Here is a 14,769-nt window from a genome sequence, read left to right on the forward strand (position 1 = left end):
CTAACCCTAATCCTAACAATAACCCTCACCATCACCCTAACCCTCACCCTCACCCTAACCCTAACCCTAAACCTAACTCTAACATTAATCCAAACCCTAAACCTAATGCTAACCTTAACCTTCACCCTCACCGTAACCCCCAACCTAACCCTTACCCTCAACCTAACCCTAAACCTAACCATAACCCTAACCCTAACACTAACACAAACCCTCACAATAACCCTAACCCTACCTCTGACCGTAAACCTCACACTCACCCTAATCCTAAACCTAACCCTAACCCTAACCCTCACCCTAACTCTGACCCTAAGACTCACCCTAACCCTAACATTCACACTAACCCTCACATTCAACCTATTCCTCACCCTAACATTAACCCTAACTCTTACCTAACCGAAACCCTCACGTTCACCCTCATTCTCAACGTAACACTCACACTCACGCTAGCCATCACCTTAAACCTAACCCTAACCCTAACCCTAATCTTCACGCTCACCCTCACTGTCACCCTCAGCCTTACCAAAAGCCTAAACCAATTCGTAATCCTTAACCTCATACTCACCCTCACACTCACCCTAAACCACACCCTCACCATAGCCCTCACCCTGAACCTAAACCTCACCATAACCCTAACCTTAACCCTAACCCTCACCCTCACCCTCACACTCAGCCTAACACTTAACCAAACCCTAAGCCTAACCCTAACCCTCACACTCACCCTAACCCTAATCCTAACAATAAACCTCACCATCACGCTCACCCTCACCCTAACCCTCACCCTCAACCTCAACCTCAACCTAACCCTCACCATCACCTTAAATTTCACCCTAACCCTAAACCTCACCCTAACCCTAAACCTAACCCTAACCCTCAACCTCACCCTAACCCTAACTCTAATCCACACTCTAAACCTAACCATAACCTTAACCCTCACCCTAACCCAAACATTAACCCTCACCGTAACCCTAACTCTTAGCCTAACCCTAACCCTAACCCTCACCATAACCCTAACTCTAACACTCACCCTAAACCTAATGCTTACCCTAACACTAAACCTAAAGTTTACCCTCAACTTTACTTAACGCTAACCCTTACCCTCAACCTTACCCTCACCCTAAACTTAACCCTAACTCTCACACTCACCCTAACCCTAATCCTAACCCTAACCCACACCCTCACTGTCACCTCACCCTAACACTCACCGTCAACCTCACCTTCCCCCGAACCCTCAAACTAACCCTAATCCTCACCTCACCCTCACCCTAAACCTAACCCTAAAATTAACCCTCATCCTCACCCTAAACCTAAACCTCAAGGTCACCCTCACCCTCACCCTCAACCTCATCCTAAACCTCACACTCAACTTCACCCTCAGCTTAAACCTCAACCTCACCGTAAACAACACCCAAACCCTAACCCTCACCCTAAACCTAACCCTAACCTTAACCCTCACCCTAACCCTAACGATAAACCTTACCCTCATGCTCAACCTAAAACTCACCATAAGCTTTATCCTCATACTAACCCTAACTCTAACCTTAATGCTAACCGTCACACTAACCCGAACACTCTCCCTAACCCTAATCCTACCCCTCAAACTAACCCTCATCGTAAACATAACCCTAACCCTAACTCTAACCCTAACACTAACCCTAATCCTCACCCTCACCCTAACACTCACCGTCACCCTAACCCTCACCACAAACGTAACCCTAAACCACACCCTAACCCTCACCCTCACCCTCAGCCGAACATTCACGCTCACTGCAACTCTCAGCCTCACCCTAAACATCACCCTAACCATAACCCTCAATCTAACCCTAACCCTAACCCTAACACTGAAACTAACTCTCACCATCAACCTAATCCTCACCCTAACCATAACCCTAACCGTTACCTAACAGAAAGAATCACCCTCACCCTCACACTCAACCTAACACTCACCATCATCGTAGCCCTCACCCTAAACCTAAACGTCACACTAACCCTCACCCTCACCTTCACCGTAACGCTAACCCTAACCCTAACCCTCACTCTAATCCTCAACCTAACCCTAACCTTAACCATAATCATAACCCTCACCCTAACTCTAACCCTTATCCTAACCCTAATCCTAACCCTAAATCTCACCCTAACCCTAACCCAAACTCAAACCCTCACCCTCACCCTAACCCTCACCTTAACACTAACCCTAACACTAACCCTCAACCTAAACTTAAAACTAACCCTAAGCCTCACCCTCACACTAACCCTAACACTAACCCTTATCCTCACAAAACCTCACCCTCACCCTCAACATCACACTAACCCTAACCCTTACCCTCACCCTCACCATCACCCTAACCCTAACCCTAAACCTAACCATCACACTAACCCTAACACTTACCCTAACCCTAACCCTAACCCTCACAATAACCCTCACCCTAACACTAACCTTAAACCTAACCCTCACCCTCACCCTCACCCTCTCCCTCACCCTAACCCTAACCCTCACCCTAACCCAAACCCTCACCCTAACACTAACCCTACCCCTCACCCTAAACCTCACCCTCAGGCTAACCCTAAACCTATACCTCACTCTAAACCTAAACCTAACCCTAACCCTTACCCTCACCCTAACCCTAACCCTAAACCTAACCCTAATCCTTACCTAAATGGAAACCTCACCCTCACCCTCAGTCTCACCCTAACCCACACCCTCACCGTAGCCCTCACCCTAAACGTAAACCTCACCCTAACCCTAACCCTAAACTTCCGACACTCCCTCACCCTAAACCTAACCCTAACCGTAACGTAACCTTCACCTTTACCCTCACCCTCACCCTAACCCTACCCTAAAACTAACCCTCACATTAATCCTCACCCTAACCCTAACGCTAACCCTAACCCTCACCCACACCCAAATCCTCAACCTAACACTTACCCTCAACCTGACCCTAACCCTAACCCTTTACCCTAACCCTCACACTAACCCTAACGCTCACACTAACACTAACCCTACCTCTCATCATAACCCTCAACCTCACCATAACCCTAAACCTAACCCTAACCCTAACCCTCACCCTAACTCTGACCCTAACACTCACCCTAACCCTAACCCTCACACTAACCCTCACATTCAACCTAACCCTCACCCTAACAATAACCGTAACTCTTACCTAACCGAAACCCTCGCCTTCACCCTCATTCTCACTGTAACACTCACACTCACGCTAGCCCTCACCTTAACCGTACCCCTAACCCTCACCCTAATCTTCACCCTCACCCTCACCGTCACCCTCAGCCTAACCCTAACACTTACCCAAATCCTCAACCTAACCCTCAACCTCACCCTCACCCTAACCCTAACCCTAAACCTAACCTTCACCCTCACTCTCACTGTCATCCTCAGCTTTACCATAACCCTAACCCAAATCGTAACCCTTACCCTCACCGTCACCCTCACACTCACCCTAAACCACACCCTCACCATAGCATTCACCCTAAACCTAAAACTAACCCTAAATGTAACCCTAAACCTCACTCTTACCCTAACCCTAAACCTAACCCTAACAATAACCCAAACCCTAACCCTAATCCTAACCCTAACCCTCATCCTAACCCTAACGGTAACCATCACACTCACTCTAACCCTATCCCTTAACCTAACAATAACGCTCACCATCATCCTCACCCTAACCCTCACCCTAACCCTAACCCTAACCCTACCCCTCACCCTAAACTTCACCTTAAACCTAACCCACTCCCACACCCTAAACCTCATGCTAACCTGAACCTTTACCCTCACCCTAGCCCTCACCCTCACCTGAAACATCACCCTCACACTCACCCTAATCCTAACCTTAATCCTAACCCTCAACCTAACCGTAATCCTCACCCTCACCCTCACCGTCAACCTAACACTCACCCTAAACCTAAACCTAACCCCCAACCTAACCCTCACCCGAACCCAAACCCGAACCCTCACCTGAACCCTCACCCTCACCCTAACACTCAGCCTCAAACTAAACATCACCCTAACTCTAACCCTCATTCTAAACCTAACCCTAACCCTAACACTAACCATAACCCAAACCCTTACCTAACCGAAAACCTCACACTCACCCTCACACTCACCCCAACCCTCACCCTCACTGCAACCCTGACCCTAAACCTAAACCTCAACATAACCCTAACCCTAACCCTCACCCTAACCCTAACCCTAACCCTCACCCTAACCCTAACCCTAACCCTAACTGTAACCGTAACCCTAACCCTCACCCTAACCCTCACCCTCATCCAAACCCTAATGCTAACTCTCACCCTCACCCTCGCCCTCACCCTCATGCTATCCGTTACCCTAACCGTAACCCTAACCCTAACCCTCACCTTCACCGTAACCCTAACCCTAATCCCAATATTCACCGTCACTGTAACCTTCACCGTCACCCTCACCCTAACACTCACCGTCACCCTAAACATCACCCTAACCCTAACCGTCACCCTAACCCTAACCTTTACCTTAATGCTAACACTAGCCCTCACCCTCACCCAAACCCTTACCCTAACACAAACCCTCAACCTAACCTAACCCTAAACCTAACCCTAACCCTCACAATAACCCCAACCCTAACCATATTACTCTGCCTAACCCTCACCCTACACCTAACCCCAACACTAATCCTCACCCTATCCCTAACCTTAACTCTAACTGTCACCCTAACTTCACCCTCACAGTAACCCTGATGCTACAAATAAACCTCAACCTCACCCTAAACCTCGCCCTTACCCTTACCCTCACCTTAACCCTACCCTCACCCTCACCCTAACCCTCACCCTAACCCTTACCCTCACACTAACCCTAACCCTCACCCTAACCCTAAACCTACCTCTCAAACAAACCCTCACCCTAACCCTAACCCTTTCCCTAACGCTAACCATAACATTAACCCTCACCCTCATACTAAACAACACTCTAACGCTACCCCTCACCCTAACCCTAACCCTAGCCCTCACCCTAACCCTACCCCTCAACCTAACCATCACCCTCCCCTAATCCTCACCCTAAATCTAACCCTAACCCTTACATAAACGAAAACCTCACCCTCACCCTCACCCTCAACCTAACCCTCACTATAACCCTTAACCTCACCCTAAACCTAACATTAAACCTCAACCTAAACCTAACCGTCAACATAACCCTAAACCTACCCCTCACCCTAACTCTCACCCTAACCCTCACCGTCACCCTAACCCTCAGACTTACCCGAAAGCTAAACCTTACCCTAACCCTAAACCTCACCCTAAACATCAACCTAACCCTAACCTTCACCCGAACCCTCACCCTCACAATAAACATCACCCTAACCCTACCCCTCAGCCTAACCCTAACACTCTACCTAACCCTAAACCTCACCCTGACCCTCACCCTAACCCTTAGCCGAACCCTAATCCTCAACCGAAAAATAACCCTCACCCTAACCCTAACCCTCACACTAACCCTAACCCTAAACCCACCCTCACCCTCACCCTCACAATACCCCTAACCCTAACCCTAATCTTAACACTGACCCTCACCCTCACCCTCACCCTAACAGTAAACCTAAGCCTAAACCACAGCTTCACTCTCACACTTACCCTCACACTCACCCTAAACCTCACCCAACCCCTACCCCTAGCATTCTCCCTAACCCTCATCCTAACCCTAACCCCAACGCTAACCCTACCCCTAACCCTCACCCTCACAGTAACCATAAACCTAAGGTTAGCCTTCACCCTAACCCTAATCCTCACCCACACCCTAATCCTCAACCTCACCTGAACCTGAACCCTCACCCAAACCCTCATCCTCACCCTAACCCTCACCTTAAACATCACCCAAACCCTAACCCTAACCCTAACCCTAACCCTAACCCTAACCCTAAACCTTACCCTCACCCTCACCCTAACCCTCACAGTCACCCTAACACTCACCCTAACCCTAACCCTCAACCACACCCTATACTTAACTGGAACCTGAACCCGAACCCTCACATGAACACTCACCCTCACCCTAAACCTCACCTCACAATAAACATCAACCTCACCCTAACTCTCACCCTTTCACTAACCCTAACCCTCACCCTAACCCTTACCCTCAACCTAACCCTAACCCTCACCCTGACCCTCACCCTACCCCTAACCCTAACCCTCATCCTAAAACTACCCTAACACTAAAGCTCACCTTAAACCTAACCCTCACACTAAACTTAACCCTAACACAAAACCTCACCCTCAACCTCACCCTTACCCTAATCCTAACTCTCATCCTAACCCTAACCCTAATTCTAATGATAAACCTAAACCTCAACATCACACTAACCCTAACCCTGACCCGAAATCGAACCCTAACCTTGACCCTCACCCGAACCCGAACCCGTACCCTCACCCTAATCCTCACCCTCACACTAACCCTAAACCTAACCCTCACCCTCACCCTCTCCCTCACCCTAACACTCACCCTAACCCTAAACCCACACCATAAACCTAAACTTAACCCTCAACCTCACCCTAACCCTAACTCTAACCATAATCCTCACCATAACCCTCACACTAACACTCACGCAAATCCTAACCCTCTCTCTCACCCTAATCTTCACCCTAATATTTACCCTCACCTAACCTTAACACTAAACCTCACACTAAACCTAAACCTTTCCCTAACTCTAACCCTAAACCAAACCCTAATCCTAAACCTAACCCTCACACTCACCCTCACCCTAAGCCTCACCCTCAAACTCAACCTCACCCTAAACATAACCCTCAAACTAAACATCACCCTTACCCTAACCCTCAACCTAAACCTAAACCTAACACTCACAAAAATCATAACCCTCATCCTAGCCCTAACCCTAACACTCACCTTCACACTAGCCCTCATCCTAACCCTAATCCTAACAATAACCCTAACGCTAACCCTAAGACTCACCCTAACCCTAAACAAAACTGTAAAACTCACCCCCTTCCTCACCCTCACCCTAACCTTCAACCTCAACCTACCCCTCACCCTAACCCTCACACTAAGCCTAACTCTCAACCTAAACCTAACCCTAACCCTCACACCTAAACCTAATAACCCTCACCCTCACCCAAACCCTCTACCTCAGAATAACCCTAAATTTAAACCTAATCCTAAACGTAACCCTAACCCTAAATTTAACCCTCACCCTCACCCTCAGCTTAACTCTAAACCTCATCGTCACCCTAACCCTCACCCTAAACCTAACCCTTAAACTCATCCTCACCCTAACCCTAAACCTAACCCTAACCCTAACGCTAACCCTCACCCTCAACCTAACCCTAACTCTAACAATAACCCTAACCCTCACCATACCCCTAACCCTCACCCTCACCCAAACCCTAACCCTAACCGTAACCCTCAACCTCAACCTCACCCTCAACCTAACCCTCAACCTAACCCTCACCCTAACCCTCACCCTCACCCTAAACATCACCCAAACCCTAATACTCACCCTAACCCAAACGCTATCCCTAACCCTAACTCTCAACCTAAACCTCACCCTAACCCCAACAATAGACCTAACACTCACACTCAACCTAACCCTCACCCTAACACTTATCCTAAGACTAACCCTAACTCTAAACCTAATCCTTAACCACACACTAACCCTAACCCTCACCCTAACCCTAAAACTAGCGTTCACCCTAACCCTCACGCTAAACCTAACCCTAACCCAAAACCTTTCCCTAACGGTAACCCTAATATTAGCCCTCACCCTCATACTAAACATCAAACTAACGCTAACTCTCACCCTAAACCTAACGCTAATCCTCACCCTAACCCTATCCCTCAACCTAACCCTCACCCTCCCTTAATCCTAACCCTAACTCTAACCCTAACCCTTACCTATATGAAGCCCTCAATCTCACCCTCAACCTAACCATCACCCTCACCCTACCCCTCACCCTAATCCTAACCCTACCCTTAACCCTCACCCCAAACCTAACCCTAACATTCACCCTCACCCCAAACCTCACCGTCACCCTAACACTCAACCTAATCCAAACTCTCACCCACACCCTAACCCTCACACTCACGAGAAGCATAAAACTTACCCTAACCCTAAACATCACCCTAACCCTAACCCTCACCCAAAACCTCACATTCACCCTAACACTCACCCTCACCCTAAACTTCACCCTCAAAATAAAAATCACCCTAACCCTACCCCTCAGCCTAACCCTAACCCTCTACCTAAACCTAACCCTCACCCTGACCCTCACCCTAACCCTAACCCTAACCCTAACTCTCACACTCACCCTAACCCTTACCCTAACCCTAACCCTCAGCCTAAACCTAACCTAACCCTTACCCTCACCATAACCCTAAACCTAAACCTAACACTAACGCGAACCCCAACCCTCACCTTCACCCTAATCCTCACACTAACCCTTACCCTCACCATAACCCTAACCCTAACCCAACCCTAATCCTCACCGTAAACCTAACCCTCGCCCAAACCTAACCCTCACCATCACCCAAACCCTCATCCTCACCCTAACAATCACACTAACTGTAAACCTAAATCTTATCATAAACTTAACCCTCACCCTCACCCTCATCCTGAGCCTAAACCTAACCCTCATCCTCACCCTAAACCTAACCCTCACCCTAACGCTCACCCTATCCCTATCGCTAAACCTAAAGCTCACCCTCACCCTAACCCTCACCCTATCCCTTATCTTCACCCTAAGCCTCACCCTAACACTAACACTAACCCTCATATTAACCCTAATCCTCACCCTATATCTCACCCTAACCCAAAACCTAACCCTCACCCTCAGCCCAACACTCACCCTCACCATAAACATTACCCTAACCCTAACCCTCATCCTAAACCGAACCCTAACCCTTACCCTAAAACTAACCTTAACGTCACCCTATCACTAAAACTAACCCTAAACCTCACCCTCACCCTAACCCTCACCATAACCCTTATCCTCACACTAAACCTAACCATAACCCTAACCCTAACCCTCACACTAACACTAATCCTCACCCTATCCCTAACCCTCACCCTATCCCTCACCCTCACCCTAACTATAATGCTAACCCTTACCCTCAAACTCACCCTAACCCTCACCCTAACCCTTACCCTCAACCTCACCCTAAATCTCACCCTAACACTCACACTCACTCTAACCCACAAACTAACACTAACCCTAAGCCTAATGCTCACCCTAACCCTCACCCTCACCATAACCCTAAACCTAACCCTAATTCTCACCCTAACCGTAACCCTCACCCTCACCCTAACCATCACAATAACCATTACCCTCACACTAACCCTAGCCATAACCCTAACCCTAACCCTAACCCTCACCCTAACTCTCACCCTCACACTAAACATCACCCTAAACCTAAACCTCACCCTAAACCTAACCCTAACCTTCACCCTAAACCTAACCCTCACCGTAACCCTAACATTCACACTAACACTAACCTTAACCCTCACCCTCACCCTAACCCTAACTCTAACCCTCATCCTAACACTCACCCTCACCCTCACATTCACCCTCAATCTAAGCCTAACCCTAACCCTCATCCTAACACTCACCCTCACCCTCACCCTCACCATAACCCTAACACTAACCCTAACCCAGACCCTCACCCTAATCCTCAACCTAACCATAACCCTAAAGCTTACCTAACCAAAAACCTCACCCTCACCCTCACCCTCACCCTAACCCTTACCCTCACCCTACCCCACACCTAACAATAAACCTCAAACTAACCCTAACCCTAAAGCTCACCCTCAACCTAATCCTAACCCTAAACTTAACCCTAACACTCATCCTAACCCTAACCCTAAACCTAATGCTAACCCTAAACCTAACCCTCACTCTAACCCTTACTGTCAGCCTAACTCTAACCTTATCCCTCACACTAAACCTAAGGCTCACCCTAACCCTAACCTACCCCTCAGCCTAACCCTCACCCTAAACCCAACCCTAAACCAAGTCCTCATCCTAACCTTAACCTCAACCCAAACCCTCACCGTAACCTTCAACCTAATCCTAACCCTCACTCATATCCTTACTCTCACCCGAACCCTAAAGCTCACCCTCAGGCTAACCATCATCCTAACACTTACCCACACCCTAACACTCACCTTAACCCGAACCATAAATCTAACCTTCAACCTAACCCTCACCCAAACCCTAAACTTCACCGTCACCCTAATATTCACCCTAAACTTTACCCTCCCCTAGCACTTACCCTAACCCTCAAACTAATCCTAACCCTAAACCTTAGCCTAACTCTTATCCTAACACTAAACCTAACCTTAACACTCAACCTAAACCTAAACCTAACCCTAACCCTAACACTAACCCTCATCCTAACCCTAACCCTTACCCTCACCCTCCACATCACCCTCAGCCTAACCCTAATCCTAACACACACCCTCACCCTCACCCTAGCTCTAAACCTAAACCTAACCCTAACACTCACCATCACCCTCACCCTAAACCTGACCGTATCCCTAACCCTCACCCTAACCCCAAGCCTGACCCTATACCTCACCCTAACCCTAACCCTAACCCTCACCCTAACACTCACCGTAACCCTCACCCTATCCCTAAAACTAACCCTCACCATCATCCTCACACTAAACCTCAGCCTAATCCTTAAGTTCGCCAGAACCCTAACCTTAATCCTAACCGTAATCCTCACCATAACCCTAACCCTATTCCTCACCATAACCCTAAACCTTATGCACAACCTAACCCTCAACCGAACCCGAACCCGAACCCTCACCCTAACACTCACCCTAAGTCTAACCTTAAGCCTAATCTAAAATCTAACCCTCACCTTCAAACCCACCCTAACTCTAACGCTAACCCTAAACCTAACCCTCACTCTCACCCTCACCTTAATCCTCACACTCACCCTAAAACTCACCCTACCCTAACCCTACCCCTCTCCATGACTCTCAACCTAACCCTAAACCTAACCCTAATCTTCACCCTCACCCTGACCCTCAAACTCAGCCTAACCTTAACCCTAACAATATTCCTATTCCTAACACTTACCCTCACATTCAACATAAAACTCACCCTAAACCTAACACTCACCCACACCCTAACCTTACCCTAACCTCACCCTAACCTTACCCTTACCCTCACCCTAAATGTAACCTCAGCTTAACCCTCACCCTCAGCCTAATCCTCACCCTAACCCTAACCCTTACCTAAAGGAAAAACTCATCCTCACCCTCACCCTAACACTAACCCTAACAATAACCCTAAATCTAACCCTAACCCTAACCCTAAAACTCAACCTAAAACTAACCCTAAACCTCACCCTCACCCTCACCCTCACCCTCATCTAACCCTCACACTAATCATAACCTTAACACTCAGCCTAAACCTCATCCTAACCCTAACCCTAAACCTCACCCTAACCCTAACCCTCACCTTCACTTTCACCCTCACCCTCATCCTAACCCTAATTCTAACCCTAACCCTCACTCTCACCCTAACCCTCACCCTAAAAGTTACCCACATCTTAAACCTCACCCTAACCCTAACCCTAAACCTAACCCTCACCCTAACCCTCACCTAACCCTAACCATAACCCTAAACCTAACACTCATACTAACCCTAACCCTCACACTCTCCCTAAACCTCACCCTAAACATTACCTTCAATCTAACCCAAACCCTAACCCTAAAACTAACACTCACACTAAACTTAAACCTAACCCTAAGCCTAACGCTTTTCCTAACCCCAAACCTAACCCTAACCCTCACTCTCACCCTAACCCTAACCCTCACCATAACCCTAACCATCAACCTCACCCTAACCCTCATCCTAACACTTACCCTCAACCTAACCCTATCCCTAACCCTTAACCTCAACCTAAACCTAAACCTGACCCTGACTCTCACCCTAAGCCTAACCCTAAACCAAACCCTTACCCTAATCCTAACCCTCACCCTAAACCTAAACCTCACCATAACAGTAACCGTCACACTAACCCTAACACTAACCCTCATCATCACTCTCACCCTCACCCTTACCCTAACAATATCCCTCATCCTAACTCTAACGGTAAAACTAATGCTAACCATAACCCTCACCCTAAACCTATCCCGACACCTCACCCTAACTCTCAACCTAACCCTAACCCTAACCCTCAAACTAACCCTAAACGTAAACCTAACCCTCACCCTCACCATAACACCCCGTCACCCTAACCTTCACCCTAACCCTAAGCCTCAACCAAACCCTAACACTCACCCTCACCCGAACCCTCAACCTCAGCCGAACACTCACCCTTAACCTAACCCTCACCCTCACAATAAACATGACCCTAACCCTAACAATCACCCTAACACTAACCCTAACCCTCACACTAAACATAAGCCTAACACTCATCCTCACAATCTACCTCACCTTTACCCTAACCCTAACACTCACCCTAACCCTAACTCTAAACCTAAGGTTAACAATAAAACTCAACCTCAGGCTAACCCTCACCCTAACCCTTACCCTCAACCTAAACCTAACCCTAACCCTCATAGTAAACAAAACCCTCAACTTAACCCTAACCCTAAACCTCACAGTAAACCTAACCCTCACCGTAAACCTAACCCTACCACTCAGCCTAACCCTCAACCTAAACCTAACCCTAACCCTAATCTTCACCCTATCCATAAACTTAACCCTAACCCTAACCCTCACCCACACCCTAACCCTAATGCTCACCCTAACCCTTACCCTCACCCTAACCCTAATATTAACCCTAACCCTCACCCTAACACTTACCCACACCCTAAACTTCACCCTCACCCTAACCCTAAACCTAACCTTCACCCTAACCCTCACCCTAAGCCTAACCATAACCCTAAACCTAACCCTCATCCTAACCCTCACCCTCACCCTATCCCTCACCCTAACACTAACACTCACCCTAAAGTTTACCCTCAACCTAACCCAAACCCTAACCCTAAACCTAACACTCACACTAACCCTAAGTCTAACCCTCAGCCTAATCCTTATCCTAACCCTAAACCTAAACCTAACCCTAACCCTAACGCTCACCCTCACCCTAACCCTAAAACTTAACCTCACCCTAACCCTAACCCTAACCCTCACCCTAAACTTAACCCTCACCCTCACCCTAACCCTCATCTAAAAACTTACCCTCAACCTAACCATATCCCTTACACTCAACCTAACCCTAACTCTCACCCGAACACTCACCCTCACCCTAAGCCTCAACCTCACACTAAATATCACCCTAACCCTAAACCTCAACCTAACACTAACCCCAACCCTTACCCTAACCCTAACCTCACCGTAATCCTAACCCTCACACTAAACCTAACCCTAACCTTCGCACTCACCCTAACCCTAACCCTAACACTAAACCACACCCTCACCTTATCCTCACTCTAACCCTAACCATAACCCATACCTAAACGAAATCCTCACCCTCACCCTCTCCCTCACCCTAACCCTCATGCACACCCTAGTCCTCAAACTAACTCTAACCCTCACCCTAACCCTAATCCTAACCCTCATGGTCACCCTCACCCTAACAGGAAAACTAACCCTAACCCTCATCCTAACACTAACCATAACCCTAATTCTAACCCTAAATCTTACACTCACCCTAACCCTCAACTTAACCCTTACCGTCACCCTAACCCTAACCCTAATCCTCACACTAAACCTAACACTCAACCTACCCTATACCTACCCCTCAGCCTAACCCTCACCCTAAACCTAACCCTAAACCTTATCCTCACCCTATCCCTAAATATAACCCTAACCCTCACACTCACCCTAAACCTTCCTCTCACCCTAACCCTCACCCTAATCCTCACCCTAACCCTAAACCTCACACTAAACCTAACCCTCACCCTAACCCTAACCCTCAAACTAACCCTAAACATAACACTCATCCTCACCCTCACCCTCACAATACCCCGAACCTTAACCCTAAACCTAACACTGACCCTCACCCTCACCCTCAGGCTAACCCCAACCATAAGCTTAACCCTCACCCTCACTCTCACCCTAACCCTCACACTCACCCTAAACCGCACCCTAACCCTAACCCTGCCCCTCTCCCTAACCCTCACCCTCACACTCACCTTAACCCTAACACCAATCCTAACCCACACCCTCAACCTAATCCTCAACCTAACCCTAACCCTGAATCTTACCTAACCAAAAACCTCACCCTCACCCTCAACCTCACCCTTACCATCACCCTAGCCCACACCTAACACTAAACCTCAAACTAAACCTAACCCTAAACCTCACCCTCACCCTAATCCTAACCTTAAATTTAACTCTAACACTCATCCTAACCCTAACCCTAAACCTAATGCTAACCCTAATCCTCACACTCACCCTAACCCTCACTCTAACCCTTACTGTCACCCTAACCCTTACCTTACCCTCACACTAAGCCTAAGCCTCACCCTAACCCTAAACCTACCCCTCACCTTAACACTCACCCTAAACCTAACCCTAACCCAAATCCTCATCCTATCCTTAACCTTAACCCAAACCCTCACCCTAACCCTCACCCTCATCCTAACCCTCACACTTATCCTTACCCAAACCCGAACCCTAAAGCTCACCCTCAACCTAAACATCACCCTAACACTTACCCACACCCTAACACTCACCTTAACCCGAACGATAAACCTAACCTTCAACCTAACCCTCAACCTAACCCTAACCTCACCGTCACCCTAATATTCACCCTAA

Source organism: Dipodomys merriami, unplaced genomic scaffold (assembly GCF_024711535.1).
Source record: "Dipodomys merriami isolate MVZ:Mamm:240054 unplaced genomic scaffold, mDipMer1.0.p SCAF_61, whole genome shotgun sequence".
Classification (NCBI taxonomy): Eukaryota; Metazoa; Chordata; class Mammalia; order Rodentia; family Heteromyidae; genus Dipodomys; species Dipodomys merriami.